Genomic DNA, 12,446 nt, shown 5'->3' with positions numbered 1-12,446 from the left:
TTTGTGCTGTGTGCGCCACAGTCTCTGTCACATATTTTTTTCTTATAACCCTTTAAAAATGTAAAATCATTCTTAGCTTAGGACAGTACAAATAAGGTTTTTGAGAGGTTTCAATCAAAATAGTGGATTTAACACTTAATTTTTTTTTGAAGAAAATTAACACAGAAGGCAAAACATACAGGAAAGCAAACAATAGCAACAAATTTTTGTAACCAAAAAGAGACAACTGGTAACTACCTCAGCGAATTCCAGAAAGGTGAAGCCTAACCCAGTAATTGAAAAACCCAATTTATACCTTGGAAACCTCAAAGGAGTCAGGAACTAGCAGCACCTGCTACTGCTTAAACTAAGAAAAGAGGGAGTTAAGTAAGGAAGACTGGGTGAAAGCTAAGAAGTGGTTAAAAACTTAGAAGTTTCCTCCCCAAATCTACCTGATGGTTGGCTACCTAACTCTGAACTGGAGGATCACCAGATATAATTAAAGATCTGTGTACCCTACCAAATGTGGGGAATGAGAAACCAGTCCCTTACACCAAAAAAAAAAAAAAAGGCAGTCAAAACTTTAGCCTTCAAACAGAACTGTGTTTTCCCTTAAGAAAAAAACACCTTCAGGGTTTTCTCAAAAAAAAAAAGGCTCACTTGGACCACCATGCAATAAAGTTCAAAGTCTTTAAGTCCCCATTAATTCAAGCTTTCAATCTCACGATAACATCCACGGATTACTGACCCCTGAAGCAAACCTCCAACATAAAACTTAGACCAATTTAGAAGAGAGTCTCCAAGAACAAACAAGAAACAAGGGGGGGAAAAAAAGACAAAAACAAAACAAAAAGACATTTTATAGTCTCAGAAATTAGAGAAGAAAATGTATCTATGAAACTAGCACAGAATGCTCCTTATTAAAAAAATTTTTTAAGAGAACAAAGAGTTCTTGGGAAATCAAAATCTTGCTTGCAAAAATGAAAAATTCAACAGAAGGCTCAGGAAATAAAGTAAACCACTCATATAGAGCAAACAGAGTAGGAAATGAAAAATAAAGGAGAAAAACAAATACTGAAGGGGTAGTCTAATACACAAACAGACTAGCAGAAATAAAATTTTCAGAAAGAAAAAGGAAGGAGAGGAAACCACTGTTATAGAATAAATTGTTTCCCCCTCTCCACATCCATCTTGAAGCTCTAACTCCCAATGTGACTGAATTTGGAGAAAGGGCTTTTAGGAGGTGTCCTAAGAGTGGGCCTTAATCCAATTGGACTGATGTCCTCAGAAGCGGAGCAGGAGGAGATAGACTACTCTCCTTACAGAAAAGCCTTGTAAGGACATAGTGAAAAGGCCGGTCTACAAGCCAGGAAGAAATCTCATCAGAAGCCAACCTTGATAGCACCTGGATCTTGGACTTCTTACGCTTCAGAACTGTGAGAAAATAAATTTCTGTTGTTTAAACCACCCAGCCTCTAGTTATTTTTTTATGGTAGCCCTAGCAGACTAATATAACGATCAATGAAATAATTCAAAAGAATTTCCCATAACTAACAAACATAATTTTGCAGATCTGGCTGGAACAATGAATGTCCAGGAAAACGCACAAAAATACATGTACACCAAGTCACACCCTCATGAAATTTCAGAATACAAGAGATACAAAATTCCAAAAAAAGCAAAAAACATTAGGATCAGGAATCAGAATATCCTCGAAATTCTCAAAAGGATCACAAGCCAAAAACAATGGCGAGGTCTTCAGAATTCTGAAAGTAAATTATTTCCAACCTAAATTCATCACTCACCAAAATCACGTGGGAAGACCAAAAAAAAAAAAATCTTGCATTCATTCATGCGAGATCTCAGCCTTTAACAGCAATCTACTGTGGGGTCAAAGCGACATGATTCACAGGAATTAAGAGATTTAACACAGGAGAAAGGCAAGGGGGATCACTAGCCTTATGGCAGAGAGAGAAATCACCAAAACTGCCATGGACAAGACAGAAAGCTGCTCCGAGCACGTTCAAAAACTGGTAGACAAGAAAATAATTATACTCCCAGATACATACACAAAAGAAATGAGTGTGTATGTCCACTGAAAGACTTGTAAGTAAATGTATATAGCAACTTTATTCATAATAGCTAAAAAAAAAAAACTAGGAACAAAGTGTCCATTAATGGTGAATTTTTAATTGTAGATTTCATCAACAGAATACTACCCTTGGTAAGAAAGACCCCACTACTGCTACATCCAACTTCATAAATGAATCTCATAAGCACAATATTAAGCAGAAGTAGTCACCCACAAAACATGTATAGTGTATGGTTCTATTGATATATTAAATTCAAAATCAGGGGAAAATAACCTGTAATGATACAGGTCAGAACAGTAATTAACTTTTGGGGACAAGAAATAATGATAGGGAGGACATATGACAGAGCCTTCTGGAGCACTGGAAATGTTCTATACTTGACCTGGGTGATGGATGTATGTCTACAAATATAAAAACTCATTGAGTTATACAATGAAATTTGTGTACTTTGCTATTTTAAAAAATTTAACCATATTTTCTCTAAAAAGTTTTTAAGGAAATTAATGACATTTTCAATTGCATCCCGTAACAGGAATTAATCAAAGGGGGAAAAAATTAAGGCTTTATACACAAAGATCTGTATCTCGCAATTATTTACACTACGGAAAAAAACACCTGGAAATAACATTTAGTAAATGAGTGCCACACAAATGCTGGACCTCTCTGGTGTGAGAAAGAAATTTGGCCTCTTTCTATTAGCAGCAGCCAAATTTAATACTAATTGACCTAAGGGAGCCATCTGCCCATAGGGAAGAGCATGTTCACAGGTTCCAAGACCAAAAAAAAACAAAAAAAAAAAAAACAAAAACAAACCCAGCCTGGCAATAGAAGGCCCAAAGAGCAGCCTAAAGGAAAGGGAAAATGTGGGCAAAAGCCAAATAATGGAAGGCCTTATAGGCCTTCTTAAGAATACAGAAGGGCACCTGGCGGGCTCAGTCAGTGGAGCATGCGACTCTGGATTATGGGGTTGTGAGTTCGAACCCCACAATGGGTGCAGAGATTACTTAAAATCTTTAAAAAGAAAAAAAAAAGAATATGAAAAGGAAATGGAAAATAAAAAAAAAAACACAGAAAAATTAAAGTGACTTCCCTGGGCAGCACAATTGGGGGGGGGCGGCGGGGGGGGGGGGAGTGAATGGGACTGTACACAAAGTATTCTAAATGTTTCTAAAAATAAAAAATGTTATCAAGAACATGTAGTACCTGTAAGCAATCAAAAATTTCTAAGGAAATTTTTCCAATGCCTTGTTTAATTAATAGAATATTTCTGTTGTAAATATAAATTTTTATTTTGCTAGAATACTCAAAATACAGGGCATATTAATTCTTTGTTATATCAATTATTTGAGTTGATCTAAATGTAACATGATTTGGAAGTATGTACTGAAATTTTTGGAAGGCCAATTCTTAAAACAACAACAATAACTAAAAACCTTTTTAGACATATCCATTTTTTAAAAGCCATATTCTCACTGCTTTATTCAATTGGTCTGTTTGAGGAAAAGCAGAAATTATTCATACCATACTTCCATCCAATTCAGCAATCCTTAAATACAATTTCAGGAATACAGAACAAGATAGTATTTCAACAGTTTATTTTAGCAGATTATTTATTTTTAAATGTTTATTTATTTATTTTGAGGGGGGAGGGGCAGAGAAAGAGAGAGAGACTCCCTGCTATCTGCGCAGAATCTGACATGGGGCTCGATCCCAGGACCATGACACCATGACTTGAGCTGAAATCAAGAGGTGGATGCTTAACCAACTGAGCCACCCAGGCACCCCACAGCAGATAATTTATTTAAACAAATAAAAAACATGCAATTATAGGGGCACCTGGGTGGCTCAGTTGGTTAAGTGTCTGACTTCAGCTCAGGTCATGATCTCATGGTTCATGAGTTCGAGCCCCACGTTGGGTTCTGGGCTGACAGCTCAGTGCATGGAGCCTACTTTGGTTTCTGTGTCTCCCTCTCTCTCTGCTCCTCCCCTGTTCACACTCTGTCTCTTTCTCTCTCTCTCTCTCTCTCTCAAAAATGAATAAACACTAAAAAAAATTTTTTTTAATAAAAAATAATTTAGAAAACAATTGTAAACCAGGAAATAAAAGAAAAACAGCTTCTAACCTGTTTCAAACCAAAAGAGGAAAACATTCCCTCCAGAGATATTTCACCTGACAGTTTTCTGTTGTACATTACACCATTTAACTCTTACTACATAAATGTAAAAAAAAAAAATACCAAGGCAACCCTATGCTGATGCTATTAACAGAAACTTTAGAGCCAAAAGGAGAAAAAAATGTCAAGAACAAATATAAAAAAGCTTTGACTCCCGAAATGGAAATGTTTGCAGAATACTTTGCTCAATAAGCAGATTGCTCAATAATCTGCTTCGTGACAGATGAACAAGATGACAAAGTAGAAAAATGTAAAAGTGTTGCTGTTCTAAGAATCTAAAAGAGAAAAAGAACATTTAGCTAGATCATTAAATATAGTTATGTGATCAACCCTGCAGATTTCCTCCAAACCATTGCAATGTTCACATTTACTCTGAAGACAACCAAACATTCAGTCTCTTTGAGTCAAGAGAGTCAAGCAAACTAACCTTCAGTAGTAATAGTTCTAAGAGATCCACTCACTTTTTAATGAATCATGGACTCAACTATAGAGATGACAATATTATTTTTGTTAATGCTGTTAATACAGCTAACAAGCATAGAAAAAAGACTTTAAATCAGTTTTAATGATTAAACAATCCAAGTCATAAAGACTCCACTGCCCTTACATACAGGTTTTGAATCTAAATGAGAAGGCATAAAAACACAAAGTGCAAAGTAATGTGAAGCAAATAATACAAAACTACATTGCAAAATATGAGAAGTAGTATAACTTCATAAGAAATTCACAGAAGAGCACCTCGGTGATTAAGTGTCCAACTTTGGCTTAGGTCATGATTTTGAGGTTTGTGAGTTCATGAGTTCCAGCCCCCATCCAGCTCTGTGCCGGCATCACAGAGCCCGCTTTGGATCCAGTCTCCCTCTCCCTTGGTCCCTCCCCCACTTGTTCCTTCTCTCCCTCCCCCCTCTCAAAAATAAATAAACATTAAAAAAATTCAAAGGAAAAAAATTTTTAAAGAATACAAAGAACTTGGGGTACCTGGGTGGCTCAGTAGTTAAGCTTAACAGCTCTGATTTTGCCCCAGGACATCATCTCACAGTTCCTGGGCTCAAGCCCCACATCAGGCTCTGCACTAAGACTGTGTGATTGTTTCTCTCCACCCCTCCCCTTCTCGCGCTCTTTCTAAATAAACTTAAAAAAAAAAAAAAAGAGCACTTGGGTGGCTCAGTCAGTTAAGCATCCGACTTTGGCTCAGGTCATGATCTCCTGGTTTCTGAGTTCTGCCCCGAATTGGGCTCTGGGCTTGTGCTGTCAGAACGGAGCCCACTTCAGATCCTTTGTCCCTCTATCTCTCTGCCTCTCCCCTGCTGGCACGTGCATGCATGCACACTCTCTCTCTCTCAAAAATAAACATTAAAAAAAATTAAAATTGAATAAAAAAAAAAACAAATACACAGAAGTTGACTTAGGAAATCAATGTTTGGGTTTCAGCTCTGCCATCATCACTAGATGTGTGAATTTTAGTGTAGTTATTCTGTATGGATTTCATTTTCCTTACCTATAAATCAAATGGTTGGAATTCCAATGTTCCTGCCATATTGCTTCATATCATGACACAAGCCCACATAAGATTTAAAAAAAAAAAAAAAAGGAATGATAAAACAGTAAGGCTATGGGTTCAAAGGAAAGCAACAACACAGGGAACAGAAAGTTCTGGAAGGCTACACTGACTTCAGGACTAAAAATTAAATTTCAACAAAATAGGATTTCATTTGCTACTTTGGTAATAATCTGGGGGGGTTTGAGGGGATTTCTTTTAAAGAATAAGAGGGCTATGGATAGGCAATCAAATTTTCAACAGATACGAAGGTAGACAAACACAAAGTCTAAATGAGAATGAGAGATTGGTTTAGTTAGGATGGACAGCTCCCATAGAGAAATACCACTGTCATATGAAAAAAAGTAAGCTTTGAGCAGACTATCAGAAGATGAGGAATTCTGAAGTATACTCTGTAGGTAACAGGGAGCTATTGCTGGTTTCACAGTGACGGACGTGCTGGAAGCATTATTTTAAGATTAAGGCAGAAGGCAGAACATACTGAATAGAGAGAAAAGGTAGGCAGAAAACCTAGTTAAAAGCTAAAGGAAAAGATATACGAAAGAAATTTCCAAAAAAATGGTGGATGAAAATTTGCCAATGTTATATTAATGAAAGATGTCAAAGACACAAGGTTTGTGTCTGGGTAGCTGAAAGTATGGTATACCAAAACAAAGCATATATGGAATCAGTAAAATGAGGATCATCCAGATAGAATCATTGCCTTAAACAATCTTTAAACATCAGTTGTCTTCCTAAAACAGCACAGCTAAGTACTTACAAGGAATTTGTTAAATGCTTAGTGATTTCACGGAGTTTCCTCCAATTTTACTTAGCAACTAAATAATCATTTAATCTCCTGATGTAGGTAGAGAACATTTGGTATCTTTCCATATTATAAAGGTAAGTAAATTGTGAAACTTGTTAAACTGTGATACTACGATAGGAAAAAATGGACTGTATCCTGTATTTATTTTTTAATATTTATTCTTTTTGACAGAAAGAGAGAGAGAGAGGGGAGAAAGAGAGGGGGACTGAGGATCAGAAGCAGGCTCTGCACTGACAGCAGTGAGCCAGATGTGGGGCTCAAACTCATGAACCGTGATATCGTGACCTGAGCCACCCAGGCCTTTCCAACAAGTGATTTATAACAATAATCACATCAAATCTACCTTGAGCTTTTTGGCAAGAAAGCTCTCAAAGGTCCAAAAGAAAATAAACCCATAGGCATAAAGTACCATTCGGTATCTAACAAAACATTCTGTGTATGTGTGAAATTTTATTTACATGGACCTGAAAGCACTGGTGAAGCCTGGATTAAAAGATAATGTGCAGAAAAATAAAGCGGAAATTTAAAATGTAACACGTGAACAAGGACAGCTAAGTCTTGAGTACTCTGCAAATAGTGTTTACAGGTATTATAACTATTTCCTCCAGATCACAATTTTCCCAAAAAAGAAAATTTGAGTCTGTGATCAAGATGGAATAAAACTACTATTAAACAACCAATGCTTAGTTCTTGAGTTACTATCAAACTGTGAATGGGAGCCTATTTAAGAACTGAACATTACTGACAATTATCAAACAAACAAAACCTTGGCTTATTTCTCCATTTACTTTGTGACCTCGATGAAGACTGAGATTCTAAAAAAAGTGCTTTCCAAATGCTTAACAAATTGTATGGTTGGTTTTTCATAAATTTACCAAAGTAGGCCTTCTAAAAATGAATACCTCTTGCAACATTTACCCGTTTTGATCAGACAGTGATCTTCTTCGCTCACCATCCAAGATGGGATTAGAAATTCTCAACTTCATTCTTTCCTAACTCCTACGGTTTCTTACCAAATCTAACGGGTAAAATTATTTTTAGGTGACCAGCTCATCCGTTCGACATTAACTTTAGCTCCTATAATGTTACAGTTCTCAGCCCTAAAAAAAATCCAGCTTCCCAAGCTTCTAACTGCAAATTTAACTTTTATGGAAGCGCCTAAGAAAACAGTACAAAACCAACTATTGAGATTTCTTTCTTTTACCGGGTATATTACACTTAAAGTCAAAAGCTCACAGCGCAAGCAACAAGCAAACGTACGTATATACAGCAGGACCACACAGTTAAAATAACCCAGATTTCCCGAGAACGAGGGAAACGGCGGGGGGGGGGGGAGGGGAGGGGCACAGGGCGCATCCCAAGGATGTCCACCCTCAACACAGGTTGCGGCTCCTTCCCCTTCTCTAGCGCTGGAGATGAGCGTGCCCCTTCCCTCCTCTACCAGGTCCCTACCTTCCCGGCCTCGGATTACGCCACAACAGCCAACAGGACTTTTTAGGGAGGAAAAAGAACCGGGGGAGCGCGCACGCCGTACACTCGACCTCCCAGCCTCGCAAGAGCGGCCGGCCAGAGCGAGGCCTGGGGCTGCGCCACCCGGGGCACTGACCAGAGGGTCGCGCGGAGCCGCGGTGCAAACGCCCAGGCCCGGCCGAGCGGCCTCCCCGCCCCCTCCGGCTCAGCTCCGGGCCGGCAGACGGCGCCCGGGGAGCTAACTTCGCCGGAGAAGAGGAAGCGACGCAGCGAGTAACAGGCTGTGTGGACGTACGGGGGAAGGAACCGCTGTCTGCCGTCTGCCTGTCGGCAGGACTGTCTCACCTTCCCTCTGCCGGGTCCGTGCGGCCCCAGCTCACCTGAGGAAGGCACCGGGACGCCGCCGCGGCCGCCGCGATGGCCGTTACGGCACGAGGCCTCCGCTCTGCCGCCGCGTAGCTCTCGGGAGAGGGGCGGGAGGCGCGCGGCGAGCGGGCGGGGCTCCAGCACCGACTGGCCGGGAGGCGGCGGGCGGATCCGCGCGGGCAGGAAACCCCCTCCCGGCACAATCCGATAGGCTCAGTCGCTCCCTTCCCTCCTATCCCTGAAGCGAGGGCTGTCTGCGCCGCGCTCGGATTGCTCGTGTCCGCATGTCAATCAAGCGGTGTGTAGGGCGTGGAGCTAGCTGAAGCAGCTCCGCGGAGAGAGAGCGAGAGGTTGGGAAGCGCTTGGCCTGACCCTGACTCTTTTCGCTTTTGCCTCTTCGGTTGCTCTGGCTGATTACTTTGGGCCTTTCTTCCTCAGTGCCACGTTAGGGACTCCATAGCAGAAATTATTGCTTCCCAAGTTAAGCCCCAACTGTTCTGGGAACTCCCTTCTGGTTTCGGCACCTGAAAGAGGGTCTTGCCAGCAGATTTTTAAGGGCGGGGAGCAAAAACGAAAAACAAACCAAACGGCCTGAAATGACGACTTGAGAGAAAAATAGAAGACGTATGGTTAATTTGAGCCATAAACCGAAATAAGCTGAGTCTGAGGGCCTTGTAAGTGCCCTGGTGCGTGGATAGCTTTCCAGTCTCTGTGGTAGCCATTCTGTGAGGAGGACAATGACCTTCGGTGCCAGGTGTGCCCATTCTTGGGGACCCAGCCCCAGCCACCTGCCGGGTCATCAATAAGTTGGTTCTCCCCACGCCGGTACTACAGCCCCTCGCCCTCAGCGGGCATTATTCCTCCCGAACCAACTCTGTGGCTCCGCTTCCTTGCTCCCCAAGGAAGCTTGCTGTGTTAGGTACCTTTCATGAAGCACTGGTATTTTCCCCACCCAAGCTGTTAAAAGAGCTTGTCCGTATCCGTACCTAGATGGTAAACTCTATTAAGTCAGGAACCATGTCAGTATTGTTTTTCTCCACTGCCTAGTACTTGATAGATCGTTAAGTAAATATAGTTTAAGTAAAAATTAATACATTTTCCTATCCCTTCTTTAATCCTGGCCCTGACCGTAACTCCCAAGAGTTCGCACTTTTCTGCATTTAACTTCAAAATTATTCATTTGAGTGCTGATATGTATGGTTTGGTTGCTATTATTTAGGATCACAAGGTCAAGCACAAATCACCTATTGACCCCTTCCTGGCTTCAAGTTGGCTCCAGCAAGTAAACCATGAAACTCTTGACAACAGCTATTCTATGTCTATATCCCATTATTAGCATCCAAAATGAATAATGGAAGTGAATTTTAAATTTATTCTAAGGGTCTAAATACCTTTGCATATTTTATAGTGGCTGTTGCAGTTATATCCCCTCCCAAAATTTGTATGTTGAATCCCTAACCTCCAATGTGATTGTATTTGAATATAGGGCCTTTAAGGAAGTACTTAAGACTTTTTGAGATGATAAGAGTGGGGACCCAATCCTATAGGATTAGTGTTCCTATAGAAAGAGATAACAGAGAGCTTGCTATCTCCACCATGAAAGGACAGTGGCAAGGGGGCCATGTGCAAGCCTGGAAGACAGCTCTCCCCTGTAATTGACCATGCTGGCATCCTGATGTGGGACTTCAGCTTCTAGTTGTTGGTATTTTGTTATTGGAACCCAAGCTAACACAATAGTTTTATTTGTTGATACATCTTATAAAGTTATGGATTGAGATACTATTATACTCATTTTTGAAGCTGGAGAAAGGATTGTTCAAAGGTTAAAGCTGTTTCTCCAAAATCATACAACAAACTATTAGCAAAATGTGGCTCAGTTCAAATCTACTTACATATTTGACATGTGATGCGGTTGGAGGTGTTAATACAAATACTACAGGTAAAGTGGTTCTTGCCATCAGGTAGCTCTGTCTTAACCACTGCCTTAAGTAGGGAAAATAAACCCAGAAAAATATGCTGAAGTCATAAGTTTAGATTTTATTGTGTAAGGGAATATGTATGTCTTGAGTTCTGTGTGTCACCTATTTAAACAATAGAAGAAGTAAGAGAAAGAGTTTTTTAAAAAGGCTTTTAGTTCCCTATAAACATGTTTGTTTTGTTTTGTTTTTTTCCTTTTAGTGGTCCTTCTTCAAGTTTCCTCATCATCCATTCTTACCAGGACATCTTAAAAAAAAAAAAAAGAAAAGTTCAAAAAAATATGAAAAGGAGAAAAAGTTGAATAAAAATAATGATGAAACAAAAATAATGATGAAACAAAAAAGCATTGGAAAAGGGTAGATAGGCAAAAATCATGTATGAAATTGCATTATGGTGACTTAGAAGGAATGGAGTACATGTTGTCATGGGGTGGGAGTTGTCCCAGAGACTTCCTTTCACACACTCGCTTTCCCCAACTTCCAAACATAAACATGCGCATGGCTTCTTCTTCCTCTCTTTTAGCGGAACTCAAACCAAAAATGGGAATCACCCCTGCTAATTAGTGCTGAGTAGACCAGGCACTAGCCAGAATCAGATGACAATAAAATTTGGGCCAAAACATATGACCTCTGGACTGGAAATGGGGCTTTGGAAATGTAAGCAATAGCAGGTCTAGGATAAAAACATGCAGGCAGCTCACTTCATTAATCCCAAAGGAAAGGATTTGGGAAGACAAGGAAGGGAAAATCAAGCCTCCATATCTCAAGACTTTTCCCAGGAGACTTGATAGCTTATAGTTAGAAATGATGAGACAATGATCTGCTTCAGCATCACTGCTGGGTAGGACAGTTTAGGACAACAACAATGAAAAAAAAGTCCTACCTGCTAATCAACAAGAAGTAACTAATCACAAGCTTGACTGTGAAGTATAGAAATTAGGGGACCCTGGTAACTAAATTTAATATCTGGACTGAGTATTGTTATGCCTTTACGGGAATTAACTTCAACAAAAATTTATTGAGTCCTCTTCTGTGGTAGACACTACAATAGGTGCTAGAGATCTGAAGATCAGTCTTATACTGAAAGGAGCTCAATCCGGTGTCAGAGAATGAGCTTTAAATATATTTATTATTAATATAGTTAATACAGCTATAGATACGTACAGGGGAGCATTAAGCCACAGGGAGAGTTGTGTGGTCAGGCTAGTCAGGCAAATAAGAAGGCAAAGAAGAGAAGGGTTTTCCACATAGAGGGGCCTGCAATGAAAAAGGTATTACACAATCAAAAAGGTATTACACAATATTGCTGGAGCTGAAGATGACTAGAAATGTAAGCACTAGCAGGTTATAGAAATTAAGGACTTGATTCTATAGATGATAGGAAGCCATCGAAGGGTTTTTTTTGTTTGTGATTGTTTGTTTTCAGCACTTTAAAATTTCATTCTGTTGTTTTCTGGCCTCCATCGTTTCTGATGAAAAGCTAGCCGTAAGTTTCATTGTTTTCCTGTATGTCTTCCCCCCACCCACCCCCACCCTGGCTGCTTTTAAAGTTTTGTTTCTAGGTTTTTCAGCACTTGCACTATGTTTCTAGGTGTGGCTGGTTTTCTTTGTATTTATGCAGCTTAGAGTTCACCTATTTCTCTAGATCTGTGGATTGCTGTTTGTTGTTGCTGTTTCCTTTTATCAAATTTAGAAAACTTTTGGCCAATATTTCTTTCTGCCCCTTTCCCTCTCTTTTCTGAGACATCTACATTTATGCTAGACTTCTTTGTCCTTAGTACCAGTCATTCTAGGCTTTGTTCATTTTTTTTTTTTCAAATCTTTTTTCTTCTGTGCTTCAATTTGGATAATTTCTTCAATTTAGATAATTGAGATCCAGTGTCTGGTAATTCCTGAAAATCTGAACATTAACATTTTCCCAAAAGCACAGTGACCCTATTAATGACTGCGGGTTCCTTTGAGGAAAGTTTAGAGACATATTAGTCAAGAAGACAGAAATCACAAGATATTACAACAGAGAGA

General features: G+C 39.7%; 1 protein-coding gene across 2 annotated transcripts in view; it reads right to left on the bottom strand.

Moving 5' to 3' along the window:
• Positions 1-8,554, bottom strand: part of NCK1 (NCK adaptor protein 1) — an 89,569-nt gene extending 81,015 nt beyond the window's left edge. The window contains exon 1 of one of the 2 annotated variants that reach the window (XM_047098903.1): positions 8,463-8,554. The gene's annotated coding sequence lies outside the window, so the exon portion shown is untranslated. Of the gene's footprint in view, positions 1-8,427 lie in introns of both variants that reach the window. The other variant, XM_047098902.1, reaches the window with a different exon arrangement.
• Between the last annotated feature and the right edge of the window lie 3,892 nt (positions 8,555-12,446).

The sequence above is a fragment of the Lynx rufus genome, unplaced genomic scaffold, assembly GCF_022079265.1.
Source record: "Lynx rufus isolate CCGP_SWC_20201006 ecotype Redwood Valley unplaced genomic scaffold, mLynRuf1.p SCAF_5, whole genome shotgun sequence".
Lineage (NCBI taxonomy): Eukaryota > Metazoa > Chordata > Mammalia > Carnivora > Felidae > Lynx > Lynx rufus.
The sequence above is the reverse complement of the archived record's forward strand: the minus strand, read 5'-3'. Positions and strand labels throughout refer to the sequence as shown.